The sequence below is a fragment of the Aotus nancymaae genome, unplaced genomic scaffold (genome assembly GCF_030222135.1).
Source record: "Aotus nancymaae isolate 86718 unplaced genomic scaffold, 86718_ANA_hifiasm-v0.15.2.pri h1tg000014l, whole genome shotgun sequence".
Lineage (NCBI taxonomy): Eukaryota > Metazoa > Chordata > Mammalia > Primates > Aotidae > Aotus > Aotus nancymaae.
The window spans coordinates 91116866-91131898 of NW_026988425.1; positions in this window are offsets into that span (position 1 = coordinate 91116866).

The window sequence follows — 15033 nt, forward strand, 5'->3', positions numbered from 1 at the left end:
GTATGATAACTGTTGACCTAACCACTGGAGATACAAAGGAAAGAAGACACAGTCTCTACCTCCATGAAACTCTATCAGATGGAAAAGACAAACTGGTCATATCAAGCACCCAAAGTTACTATGTATCTATCTATAAGCCATTCTAGCAGAACTTTATACTTACATTAATCAAATAGTATTGTTTATTTATATGTTTATCTTATACCCAATATAATGTATTATCTTGCTGATTGTTGCACACACGTTCCTGTGTTATGCTCCTCCGTGTTGATAATTAGTACTATTTGATAAATTCCACCATGGTTCTTTCTTCCCCTTTTCAATTGCTTCTTTCCAATTGCTATTTTAATCCTTCAGCATTTTCTGTCTCTATTACCACAGAATTTCATTTGGCCCATATTGGATCTCTTCTCTGATCTTGTGCATTTGTGATCAGAGTTCTTCCACAAGGTTCACACATTGGTACATTTGTTAAAACATTTAAAGATTTGATTATTTATTTATATAGGATTCTTAGGATGCTGGAGTGTTGTGGAAACCATAGTGACCTGATCTTTGGGAAAACATAGCTAAGCACTATAAATACATGATTTAGCAAAATATATGCCTAAGCACTGCATTTTACAGCTCTGTAATGGAGTTATGAGCAAGGCACTAACGGAGGACAGAAGCAGGGGCAACGAGCCAGCATACGGAGGTGAATTTGATATAGAACCATTGAAGGTTAAATGTAAATTGTCCTTGGGTGCATTTTGAGTATTCCAGGTAGCATAACCCAAACACAGATAAGTCCCCCATCTTCTCTGCTCCCCTTCCTTTGGCAAATCCTTTTCTAAATTATTTAAGAAATATGTATTTCTGGTTTCCTTCTATAAATGCCTGCCTTACAGAACGTGCATTGTTGGTGGGCTCTGATGCAAATCGCTTCGCAGCAGAAGCCACTCTGCCATTATACTCTAATTTGCAGCCAAGCTGGCTTTCAGCTGGTGCCTTGTCCTTGGGCTATCGTTCACTGTCAGGGCCTCTCCAGGGTGTGCCAACTGTTTGCTTAACAACAGAGAAGGAGGGAAGCAGTCATAAGTCACCGATTTCCAAGAAAAGCCTGCCTCAGCTGCCATTGTTCCTCTTTGGTTCCAGAACCTAAAATCACGTAGCCGTGATCAGAGCTGCCCCTGGGCAAACTTATGAAGTACAAAATATTTTCCTTAGTTAATATCCATTTTCCCTTTGCCACTACTCTTTTCCAGTCCACATACTGGATCCAGCAATTCCAGAACATGTTTAGGCTACCCACGTCGGATAAGAATTCAGTCAGTGATTCTCAATTGAAAGGCTAATACTTAACCCCTAAGTATCTCTCACATGTGCACGCGCACACACACACACACAGACACACACACACACACACACACACACACAATTTCGCATATACTTTCATGTAACTTACAAAATTTTCCCTAAAGTCAGCCTAGATTAAGAACTCATTTCAACCTCAACCTCCTTTTCTCTTCTTTCTCTTTCTTTTTTAACCCCATCTTTTTTCCCATATCTCACATCACATTTTTCGGTAAGTAAAAGCTTTCCAATCTAATTCATAAGAAAGTGTTTTAAAAGTGATCTTAATATTTTTAATAATTTTTTAAAAATTTTATTTACTTCTTTAGGAAAGAATAAAATAACTGATTACTGCACCAGTGAAAGCCAAACTCCAACTAAAAGGAGACATGGGCTTACTGCACCCCCTGCTCACAGAACTACTGTTGAGACAACTGTAATAAATTTGTTTTATGAAACCTTGGGCATGACTCATAAGGAATTCTGAAGAGAAATTTCATATTTTTCTTCTTTTTCAGGGTAATTAAATATCAAGTTGGAGAGACTAATTTACAATTTCCTTCTCCTTGGACACTGAGCCATAGTTGTCCAATTTTACCAGCTGCCGACTGCCTCCCAATGATGATGTTTTCAAGAAACACCACTTGCTTTTTAGCACAGCTGCAGGTGGTGCTTGCTCATCTATAGGCATGACTCTAAAACAGTTTACTTGGTGTCCTCTCTCCTCCTGGTGGCTTTCAAAACTGTTCTGGCCTTCTCAAGAAAAGGGGAAAAAATTAGTTAGTTAGGAAGGTTAGTGAGAGTACAGCACAGATAAATACACAGTATATGTAAAATCATTGAGAACTAAGAGAAGACTTTAAAAATATATACAGTGTGGTACTACCAGCCATTTCATATTCCAAAAATTAATAAGTACAGTGTGACATTTAAATATTTCATAACATGAATTAGCAATGAAATCCTGATTAATTCCATCTTATAGAATTTTTAAGTGATCTTCTTACTTCTGCACTAAACTTAAAAAAAAAATTAGAGGCCAGGCACGGTGGCTCATGCCTGTAATACCAGCACATTGAGAGGCCAAGGCGGGCAGATCATGTAAGCTCAGGAGTTCGAGACCAGCCTGGCCAACGTGGTGAAACCCTGTCTCCACTTCAAATATTAAAATTAGCCAGGCATGGTGGTGTGCACCTGTAGTCCCAGTTACTTGGGAGGCTGAGGCACGAGAATTGCTTGAACCCCAGAGGTGGAGGTTGCAGTGAGCTGAAATTGTACCACTGCACTTCAGCCTGGGCAACAGAGCAATGCTCTGTCTCAATTAAAAAACACAGAATTAGAAAAATGAGCAATTGCATTGGGTCACACCTTAGCCATCACTGGATTGTTGTTAGGCTCTTGAGAAGAATCAAATTATAAAAATCTTTTGAGGCCCTAGAGTGGGGAAATCTGTACGTGAAGGAAGATAAGCCCATGTCAGTCCTACATTCTAAAGCGGAAATGACAAAAACGAGATGTATACACTACTACATCCACTTCTATGCCTATTTTAAACATTATTAATTGATAATGATGTATTTTTCTGTTTTGCCTGACACAGTCTCAGAATTTTCTGAACACAGATATATACAGGCATTTTTCTACCAATTATTTGGAGGGACAGATAAAATAAAGTTCATCCACTATTTCTATGCTAGATTATAATAGAATCACCTGGCTATTGCAAATGCAGTAAAAACGACCTGAATTTTATATTGGATAGAGAGAGAATGGTCCGGTGTAAATGAACCCCCATGCCATGTGACTGGAGTGGGGGTCACGAACCATGGCCTGTGGGACGAATCTGGCCTGCCAACTGCTTTTGTAAATAGAGGTTTATTGGAACAACACCACACCCATTTGCCAATGTATTGTTCATGACCGTTTCCCTGCTTTAGATTATATTGGCCAATAACTAGACAGGCTAGCTTCAGTTGGATTTTTTTATCTTCATTCAATAATGACACATATTCCAGAACTTTGGATTCTGGTTTGGCTTCCAAAAGCCACAGAACTTTCCATAACGTGACAAAGAACAAAATAAGAGCCTATGATCAGCTTAAAGTTCTCAATGGCACTTGTGTTCTGGAGAGGCATGGAAGCATGCTCCCTCCTTTGAAAACAGATATGAAATGCAATACAGACCAAGAGTTCTTTTCCCTTCCCTTCCCATTTCTCTCCCCTCCCATCAGCTTTTCCTCTGGCATAAAGATCCAGGATGGCTTATTCCCCCTTTTATTTTTAGTTATCACATAATAATTGTATATATTTGTGTGGTACCAAGTGGTATTTTGATACATGCATATCCATCACCTCAAACACGCATTATTTCTATGTGTTGGGAATATTCAAAATCCTCTCCTCTAGCTTTTGAACATATATAACAAATTACTGTTAATTATCCTCACCCTACAGTGCTATGGAACACTAGAAATTATTCCTCCTATCCGGCTGTAATTTTGTGTCTGTTAATGAAACTCTCCCCATTCTCCTCTTCTCTTTACCCTTCCCAGCCTCTAGTAACCACAATTCTAGTCGCTACTTCTATAAGCTGCTTCTTAGAAGTGTATTATTTTAGCTCCCACATGAGTGAGAACATACAGTACTTCTATTCTTGTCCTGGCTTATTTCACTTATATAATATCCCCTAGGTTCATACATGTTGCCCCTAATGACTGGATTTCATTCTTTTTATGGCTGAATAGTACTCTATCTGCATATTTTCCTTATCCATTCATCTACTGATGAACATTTAGGTTGAGTCCATATCTTGGCCAGAACAAACAGTGCCGGGTATGGCTTTTATATATCCTGCAAGGCTTTTTCTAAGACAGAGGAAACTACTCTCAGGTGAGTTATGTGGTCAAACACCATGCTAAGCCTGTTTGCCATTCCTGCACATGACCTGCCCACAATGTTCACTACTGCTCTGATAAGAAGGTATGTCAGTTAACACAGCACCACACTGTCATTAATCTATAGTGTGAGCTGCTAAATATGTTCATATTTAAGGCCACTCTGATAAACTCCATATAATTTGTTTGAAAGCATTCTGGTCTCAACATATTGTTTGCTATCTTTAAAAAGGACTAAATCAAAATAACTCCTTCAGGAGTTTTAAGGACACAAAAAACAGAAAATGGGAATAGAGAATTAATAGCCTTATGCTTTCTCATGCACAACTTTATTTATTCCTGATAACATTCTGTAACATAGAAATTATCCTATTTATTTTATTGAGAGTTTCCTGACACAAATGGACCCAACAGACAATTAATTGGTCACAACCCCGATTACTAAACTGACTAGTGAAACCTCATCTTAATTCTTAAGAATTGCTTTTACAGAGGATAATTCCTATATTGTTGTCCCATCCATAGGTTTTCTGTGGGTTTTTTAAATTATTACAAAATTCTAATATCAGAAGAGAAAGAAGTAGGAGGCAGAGAAAAGAAGAAAAGGAAGGATTTAAAGAGAATATTGGGAAAAAGAGCAAAACATGAAGATCTGGGAAAGGGAAATGGGTATTTTCATCCTAGAAATTACTGTTAAAGCATATTCCCAAAAGATATTCCCACTTCTATGTAAGGAACCAGATGAAACCATGTGTGTGCCAAGTGTGAACAGATATATATTCCACAATCCCTTCTGTGGCTATGTTGAGAGGATAATAAAACCCTTTGATGAGAACTTCAATGAACACGGCGGCAGCCTGGCATTATTTAATCACAACGTACCTGGAACACACAGGACCGTCTCTCAGAGGTTTTGCTGTGGCAAGAATAAAAGGATTTCAAATAGGAAATTCCTGTTGGGGCTCTATAGCTGGGTCTGCTGTGAAAACTGCAAAGTCAGCTTAGGCAACACAGCATCGTATAGTGACCAACTGCTCATTTTGCATGTGTCGCAGTTCCAAATCCACAGCTCAACTTGCCTTAAAGAACAACGTTGCTGGGGAACAAATAAATAAGCAGGAACAAACAATAATGAAGACTTTGACGACAGGCTACTGGAGAGGACAAGAGGTCAATGACAGTCTCTGCCTCTTTCAGGGCATTTTCCAAGTGACTGACAAATGCTCAGCATTTTCATCCCTATTTAGCAAGAAGGGAGATGAACTGCAACCATATTCCACTGAGTTTTAGTGGCAGACAGAGTTGGTGGATATCAATCGAGTTTATTCAGCTTTATTCAGCACATTCTTCTGCCAACTGAGCTTTAAAGCAACACAATTGGACAAAACCAGCACAGATTTCACACAAATAAGTTGACTGCTCTTGCTTTTTCCTAACACTACACTTTCCAGCAAATGGCAGATTTAAATATAATGGTTTAATAGGGAGCTTTTATTTTCCGTTTGCCAATCCGGATTGGTCAATCCATATTAGCAGTTAAATTTTGTTCTCTTTAGAATGTTTCCAGGTCCTCTTTCCTTTAGCAGAATTCACTAATATCTAACAACCAATGCTTCTCTACACTGCTTCTTCCAGCAGTTACAAGGTATCGGTGAAGAGCATGAAGTCTGGAGCCAGACTACCTGAGCTCTGACTCACTGTAACCTTGGGCAAGTTAATTAGTCTTTATAAGCCTCAGTTTACTCATCTGTAAAATGGGGAAACCCTGCCTTGTAGGGTTTTTGGGAAGTTGAAGGAGCTAGTACAGTCAAAGCACTTAGTAGAATGCCTTGAATAGTATAAGAAAAGCTCTATCTATATATCCCTGTCTCTCTCTCTCTCATATATATACATAAGATATTTCACTCATTCATTCTAACTATTGAAATGTATTGTGTTATCCTTTTAAAAAATCTTATGGAAACTTCTTAATTCCCCCCTTTTAAAAATAGTCCAACATTTTCTTTACAGCTAAACAACATGCACCCAGCTCTCCTCCCTTTTACCCATCTGTGACTCCTGACCCATAATAATGGGCTTCCTGGCTCCCTTTGATTCGAGCAATAGGCTGTTACTATTTCCTTCTATCCTGAAATGCAGTATACCTTCCTCTAGATCTAGTAGTGGAAAAAAAAGAATATAAGAAAGGAAAGTACTGTTGAAAACAAAAAGAAAGGAACACTAGTTGTATTTCATGCTTGCTTAACTGGAGGATTCATATGATCTTTTTCTGATATCTTCTTTTAGTGGTTGCAATTAACCATCTTTTTAATACTTAGGTCACTTGCACTAGAAAAAAGTAAAATAAAAAGAGAAAATAAATACAATTTTTTCATGTTCAGACCTTATTTTTGTGCAGCTATGCATACCTTTGTGCATACCCTTTTATGCAGATTCATATGCATACTTTTATTCAGAAGTTGATAAACCTCACATTATTAAATGGTTTTAATAGAAAGCTGAATTCTTTTTTTTAAAAAAAAAGGTCTAACTATCCCTGAAAATAGCAATACCATCTTCTTATGGATTGCTGTATGAAGTGTCCAGCCCTTACAAAGCAATGCCTTTAGTTAGATGAGTTGTATACTCATTGGTTTCAATATCCCTGCCATTCTTGATCATGAAAAAGAAAATTACTGCAAATCAAGGTAAGTAGAGAAGAAAAAAAGGAAAGAACAAAAAAAGCGAAAATGACTCATGTGCTCAAGACTTCAGTGTGAAATCCTCATCATCCTTTCAACTCACTCTGAATTAAGCAAGTGGTGCATGACATGTGCTGAAGCTGGATCAGCAGCACAAGCTGTACAGATGTGCCCATCTGGTAGGCAGGTGTTTGTACAGATATTCTCCAGCCAAACTTCCAGGAGGTAGCATTTTTGTAAAACTGGCTTCTCACTAGTACAGGGAAAGCAAGAGAGAGGGACCACCCACTGATAATAAATAATGCCACTGCTAGGTTGACCGCATACCCGCAAAGATTGATTCTTAAATTCGATATGCATCAGAACCACTCGGGAAACTTTACAAAATGCTGAATCTTGAGCATCTTCCCCAAGAGATTTATATTCAATATACTATGGTATACTCCAGAAATCTATTTTCAACAAACATTCTAGGTTATTCTAATGTATGTGTTCTTTAGTCCACACTTCAAGAAACACTATCCTAACACATAGAGTAAAATGGGTAAAAAAAAATTTTAGAAAATAAAAGAGAGTTCTCTCCTACAAAGTGTGTAGCAGTCCTCCCTATGATGTGACTACTGCCCACAGCATCACAAGTAGAATATTTAACCATAAAACCAGACATAGGCATTTAACCAAGCAAACACTGAGCATTAACAAACTTTTAAACAACAATTTATGTCTTTATTTATCAGATCCTACACCTACACAGAGCAACTAAGTGCAACTCAGTTTTAGAATAGCAATAAAACATACATAGCTGAGGTTGGTAGATTTAAACCCCACCATAAGCCTGGTAGCATACCCTATAATTATTAGTCTCAGGTGTCTTTCTGTGACCACTATCAATTAGGAACAGGTGTCCCCTAGGAATTATTCTCTGAAACAGCTCCCAGCAACCAAGAGTCACACATCTACTCACTTATTCCAAGACTGGAAAACAGAAAAAAAAAAGATAGACGTGAGGAAATATTCAAGAGCCAGATCATAGAAGTAATTTTGAAACATGTTGAATTCAGACTTTATTCAGCAGGCTAGAAGTCACTGAAGCATTTTGAGTAGTGAAGCATCATGATCGCAATAGTTCATAGATTTCAGGGCGCAGTGGCTCACGCCTATAATGCCAGCATTTTGGGAGGCTGAGGAGGGTGGATCACGAGGTCAAGAGATTGAGACCATCCTGGTCAACAAGGTGAAACCCAGTCTCTACTAAAAATACAAAAATTAACTGGGCATGGTGGCACGTGCCTGTAGTCCCAGCTACTCAGGAGGCTGAGGCAGGAGAACTGCTTGAACCCAGGAGGCGGAGGTTTCAGTGAGCTGAGATCGCGCCATTTGCACTCCAGTCTGGGTAACAAGAGCGAAACTCTGTCTCAAAAAAAAAAATAGTTCACTGATTCCACATAGTTTAGGCTATGAACTGCAGACTTTGTGATACTGTATATAAAGGGATTCTGCTAAAAATAAAAGGGATGTGTGCTAAGGACACATTGATGTGATGAAATTATGTCATTAATTACTCACACATCAATATGTTCCTCCCTCATCCAAAGTAAGAAGAAAAGCTGAATATGGCACTTCTCATTAGCCTCAAGAGTAAATTTCTAAGAATAATGTTCATTCAGTAAGTACGTATTGCATGTCCATGTTATGTTAGGCACCATGCTAGGTGCTGGGGAGCAAAACAGGGAGGGTCTCCACTCTCCAGGTGTTTACAGTCTGCCGAGACAGACACTGAACAAATAGCCAAACAAGCTGTGGGTTTTCCACATGAGTCTTTGCTATGTCTGGCAATGCTGTGCTTTCGTTTCTTTTAAAATGTGAGCCCTTTCCCTATTCTGCCTTTCTTTAAGGACTCCTAAGCATCGGAGGTCTCAAACGGACCGCCTGCAGACCTGTTTTGTTTGGCCCACACAATGCTGAAGTCCACTTATTTCTTTATTTAATTTGAATTTGTTGCCAACGTAAAATATGAACTCCCAGTTTCCCTTGAATATTTGGCCACATTGAACCTCAGATTTCACAGGGCAACAAGTGGCTGGAGCTGCACAGCAGCTGCCCTCTTCCAAAGTCAGATGTTTCCTCCGCTTGACCATGTTTAAGCCCAGTTCTTATCACGTTGATGCTGTGCCGGCCAAGGGTCTGCTGGTATTGACCATTTCAAGTTGCTGTTTTTCTTACACCTGGCTTAGTGTACTCATCTATGTTGCTTCCATAGATGCCTCTTAGACAGTTTAGTTTGCAATTCCCACTCTACAGAGAAAGGTTAGGCAATTCTTTTACCAAATCCTCTTCAAGGTGTTCCTTCCCCGTATTCTGCTGCTCCTCAAGTGTCTACACTCAGTAATCAAATGTTGCTTCTCTGTTTATTTATTCAAATGTCTCCTCTACTTCCCTTTCCAACTGTTCCATTTCTCAGATCTATTTAGTCTAAGCAAACAAGTTAGTCATTGGTCAGCACAAAATACAACCTGCTACCTTCTTTTTCATTGACTTTAATCTTACTAGAATCTCTGTCTAGAATTCATCTCAGCTCTCCAAATTCTGACTGGCTAATTCCATCTATCCTCATGTCCAGCTCAAATCCCACACCTTTTCCACAAAGCCATTCCTGACTTCCTTAGCCAGATGTGACACAACCTCCCTGTGAGCTCTCATACCATCTTATCTGAACCTTTGTCAGGCCTGTTAGCTTTGTACCCCACAACATAGCTCTCTACATTTTAGTTCCTTGAAGGCTGAATCCTGTCTAACTTATCTTCTATATCTAATTAGCACAGTATCTGGCAGAGAATACTGAGCATTTCCACAATAAATGAAGAGAGAGTCTATTTAAAATACGTAGTAAAGGGAATAGGGGTGCTGAATGTATTTAAACTCCTCAAGGATACTAGTAGCTGTTTTCAATGCCCAAGCCACACTGATATAGACTTGTTTAGGGGATTATTTTGTATTTGCTTGACCTAGTATTCCCTTCATTTTCTGTTCCCATACATGTACCCGGTGGGAACATGCTCATTCATTCCATGCATTTTGATAATTTCTTACCTATAATCTAGTCCAAGGTACCTACTCTTTTCTCTCATTCAGAATATTCCACAAAATATTCTAGATTGCACAAAATATTCTTGATTCTAGAGTCAAGCCACAACAAGATTTGGACTCTATCTTGACAGCAAGCCCATGAAGAGCAGGAAATCTCCCTATCATGCCTTATACTGTCAAATAGATGTTCTATTCACAAGTGCCTCTGATACATATTTAGAACTAATTTGAACATTGAACTAGAGCTAAAACGCATCCCTGTGATTTTGGTATGAATGTGTTTGTTCACGTCTACTCATTAAAAAGGCAATATGTTTTTCTCTAAAATGAAAAAAGAAAAGGATATACAGAGCAGTTAAATTTCGTATCCAATTTCACATAGCTAGTTTCTGGAATCATCTAGACTATTTAATATAAGTGTATTTTGAAAACCAGTCTTATCTATCCATGCACTGCTTTTGGGCAATAGTTTCCTGAAGTCTCCTATCATCTATTCAGATGCTCAATTAGCACTCCTTGAGAGCTATGTGCTAAACCACCTAAAGCATACACACACAATTTCCCTGTTCACTGCTTATCAAGGTCACTTCCAAGCTCAAAGGAGATTTATTTATTTGTATAAGGCAATCTTTCAACCAGTCTCACCTCCATGCTCCCAGTCCATACTTTCTTCTGTGTCAGCCACCCATTTAAAAATAAAAATAAAATAATTAAAATAAAATTAAAACTGTTCTCTTCTAGACAGTAAAGTTTTTCAGAGCCTTAAGTGCACACAGGAAGATTGCTTATGACTACACATTTTAGTTACAGAGTCCAACTTGGCAAATTACAGAGCACAAGCCTGTGTTTTAATTCCAACCTATTTCATACTCAGGCTAGCTCAGCCATTTCCCTTATTTCCAATTCCTTGGGGATGCCAGATACTTTCTGGCTAAATCCCAGGCACAACATCCTAAATTCAAGACACAGCTTCATTCCTTGGCATTCACCCAAAGCCCCTAAGCTGGTGGCTTCTCCTTTCCTGGTTGCAGTCACTGGACCTCCTGATGGCCTGTCTTAGGCACATAGACTGGGTATGTTTCCATCAATTTTTGTCCCCTTCTGCTCTTAATTCAAATCTAATTTCCTCTGTCTTTGCTGTTCCCAAGCAGATTCATTAGTTCTCTTTCTCTTCCCAACCTGGACAATCATACTGTATTCTTGTCCCACTTCCTGCTGTCAGTCAGTTCCAACTCTTAATCTTCTGTTGATAAGTGGAAGGCTTTTTTTTTTTTATACTTGGTGGCTCAAACCTTGTGTTTCTATACTAAAGGATAAAGAGGTGAACCTAAAATGCCTTCCATTAATGTACTTTTGGTGAGGAAAGTTAGCACAAAGTGGAACAAAAGTCACTAAGTTCAGTCTAGTAGTTACTCAGTACATATAAATAAAAAGCAGATGCTAGGGAAGTGTTTCTCAAAGTGCTGTTAAATAAACCACCTGCCTCAGAATCATTTGTGAAAAGGCAAGATTGAGGGTATCATAAGAGGTTGCTAGACAAAATGCAGGTTCCTGGGCTCTACCCCAGACTGATAGCCAAAATCTCTGAGGATCTACTAGGAATCTGAGTTCTTTTACAAAGTCCAGATCTTCATTTAATGTATATTTAAATTTAAGAGCCATTGCACACCTGTCTCTCTCTATTATCCAGTTATTCTTTATCCTGTGTTTGTTGAGTGTCTAAAATCTAAGTTTCCTCTATCCTTGATACAGTATTGAATATATGCTCTTGTAGGCACTGGAGATATAGCAGAGAACGAATAGACAAGTTTCTTACTCATAAATCTTAAATTCTTCTGGGGGAAAGAGACTTGTGATCATCACTGCAGGAAAATAAAATGAAAATTAATGAAGAGTTCCAGCTATTTCATGAAGAACAAAGGTTCACACATCTACACAGTATATTTATGCATATATTTTTCTGTGTATTTTAATACTGCCATAAAATAAGAAAACATAAAATGGAAAAAAATAACCAGAGTATTTAGTTTTTGTTCTTTGAATTTTCAGGAATTACTTTGGGATATTATTTTAGATTCTTTTAGAATCTTTTTAGAATATTATTTTGAAGGCTTGCTCCTACTAAAATATATTTTGTTCTTAGACAAAAATTTTAAATACTGAGCTGTGAGAGATGAACTCTTAGTGAAGAACATAAACATTAACCCCCCCCATCAGAAAAGCAATACCAAGAGAAAGTGTGTCAGTTGGCAAACAGGCAGCAGGGCATGTACCCTGAGTATATATAGGTTGGATGTGTAAAGGTTTCTGCTCCCTCTACCTTAAAGCCAAGTATTCACTACCAAGTTGCCTCCAAAATCTCTTGAAATTGTGAGGTCCACACTCAGTCTTTTACTATCACTATATAGAGAGAGTCACAAACAAATGCCTTTCTAGATTTAAATAGAAATTAAAGGGGCGAAGGGAAGGATGAAAAACATACGAGCATCTGTGAGCCAAGCTGCCAGCTTCACTCCCCCTCTTTGCTCTTGCACAAAGACATATTTCATTTGAGAGTGTGAATATATGTGTGACCAACACAAAAGCTGAGGATTTTCAAATCAGCCAGCAATCCCTGGGCCATTTCAGCTGTGTTTGTACTTCACAGAGCCTCTTGGGGACAGCTGGGAGCAGGTGTGAAGTTCCAGTTTATTAGCAAGTTAAGTCAGTGTTGCTGTGCATTTTGAGGGGCCTAATAGACTGGCCAATCTCCATGAATATAGAACAGCACTGCACTGGGAAGACACACAAAAAATGAAAATACTACCTACTGTTATTACTATTACAAACAGCACCTGTTGGGAATACACTATATTCCAGAGACTCTGATTCTGATGAATTCTGATGTTCATTAAAATTTTTAGATAAATTAGTAAAATTTTCTTCTGGATAAAGAACATTGAGAAATTATAGTTGATGCTGAGGATCTAATCTGTATCAAAGAGATGCTCTAGGTTGCTTCCCCACATATTGACTTTAATTTATTGTTTGCTTTGCAAATGGAGCTTAAAATTTGGGGCATGTTGTCTGCTGAGTACAGTGTGACCCATGAGGTTTGATTAACCATGAAAATAAGGGGCTATAATCTCCATGGCAGGTGGAATGTTAATATTATTTATTTTTACTTTATTTTACTTTTGGCCTTGGGGGGTACCAGAAGGAAAGAAATAGAACAAAAGTAGTCGTGTTGTACAGAATTTTAAGAAAATATTTAGTATCATTCCGTAATTTTTAATTTAAAATGAGGACCAAACATAGTCTGATTTTTTTATTATCTCCCATATTTCTTTTTGTATTCAGGCTTTTGCTTCAACCGTCTGGCTATCAACACGTGGTTTTCTAGCCAAATAAAATTCGCCTCACCTCATGTTCCTTTTCAGAATGTTTTGCCTACATATCCAGTTCATAGGAGTTGGAGATAAGTAAAGCTAGAAGTCGCCAGCCTTTTAGTAATCAACAACCATCAGGGATCGCATCCAGGCTCAGAGCCACAAGTAATCCTAATTGCAGCCAGTGGAAATTGGTTTTAAAACTTGGAGGTGTTAAAGATTAGTTCCACAAAAATTGCATGATGGCACTGGGCTATAATAAAAGATTACTGATGAAGATAAAATACATGTGAATAATAATGTCTCAATATTCTCACTCATGTTTGTCTCACACTCACATGACTGAGTCAAAAATGAAGTTTTTCCATGCACAGTTGTTACTGGAGGGAAAATGCAGGCTACTCACCACTGGATTTCTGATCATTTAGCCTGCTATTGAAAAATATGTAAAGTCCTTTTGTAACATTTTTCCATTTTTTTTTATAAACCAGGAGAGTGGTACAAACGTAGAAGCACCAAGGAGAGTCACAGGAGCCAGCAAGCTTCCCAGAGGAAAGACTATGAAAACCGATCTGAGAAGACTTTGAGGAAGCATGTGAACTCTCTCCAAATACCTGAAAGCCTATCAAGACTTGGTCTTTTGTTCCCAAGGAACAGTAATAATAAGTGTTCTATTTATTGTTGAGTACCCACCAGTATCAGGCATCATGCAAGTGCTTTTAATACATTTTCTCTAATTTTTATATCAACTACAAAGTAGATAAGTTTATCCCATTTAATAAGTGAATAAAGGGGGAGAGTGGTACGCAGGGTATACGCAACATGCTTAAGCTGCTCACCCAAACAGACATTCCAATCTAGGTCCACCTCATTAAGTCACAATTCCATCTTTCCAGTTGCTCAGGAGACACCTTTGAGTCCTTTCACGTCCTATACCTAATCCTTCAGCAGATTACATCTGGTCTACCTTCAAAATATATTCAGAATCTGGGTAATTCCCACCACCTCCACAGTTCCTAGCCCGTTCTAAACCCATCCATGTTGTTTATTACACAGTACATCACATCCATGTTACTTATCACATAGCTTCCTCCTAATGCCCTCCCAGCTTCTACCCACAGCCCCTGATGGTCCACGTTTAACACAGCAGCTACGGTCATCCTTAAAAAACTAAGAGTTTGTCTCTTCTGCTCCAAAGTATCCAATGACATCCTAGCTTACTATGAATAAAAGCCAAGGTCATTATTACAATTGACTGTACAAGACCCTACCCAATCTGGGTGCTGTTTTTTCCTGTCTCCTTGCTCCTCCTCAAATACCCTGGCTCGGGGCCTCGGCACTTTCTGCACCCTCTTGCTGGAATGCTCTTTCCTGAGCACTATTTCCTTACAATACGTCTTCATAGCTCACCTCACTTCCACCTCCTTCAGGACGTTTATTAAAGTGTTACCATCTCACTGAGGCTTTCCTGACCACTGGATTTTAAGTTGCAACCTGCTTACCCAGCTTTTTTTCCATAGCACTTGTTACCATCTAACAGACCATATTTTGTTTCAATTTTTGCTTTTTAGCTGTCTTTTTTTCTCCTAGTACAATATGACTTCTATGAAAGCATGGTGGTTGTTGTTTTTTTTTCTATTTGTTTACATTCTGTCTGTCTATCAACTA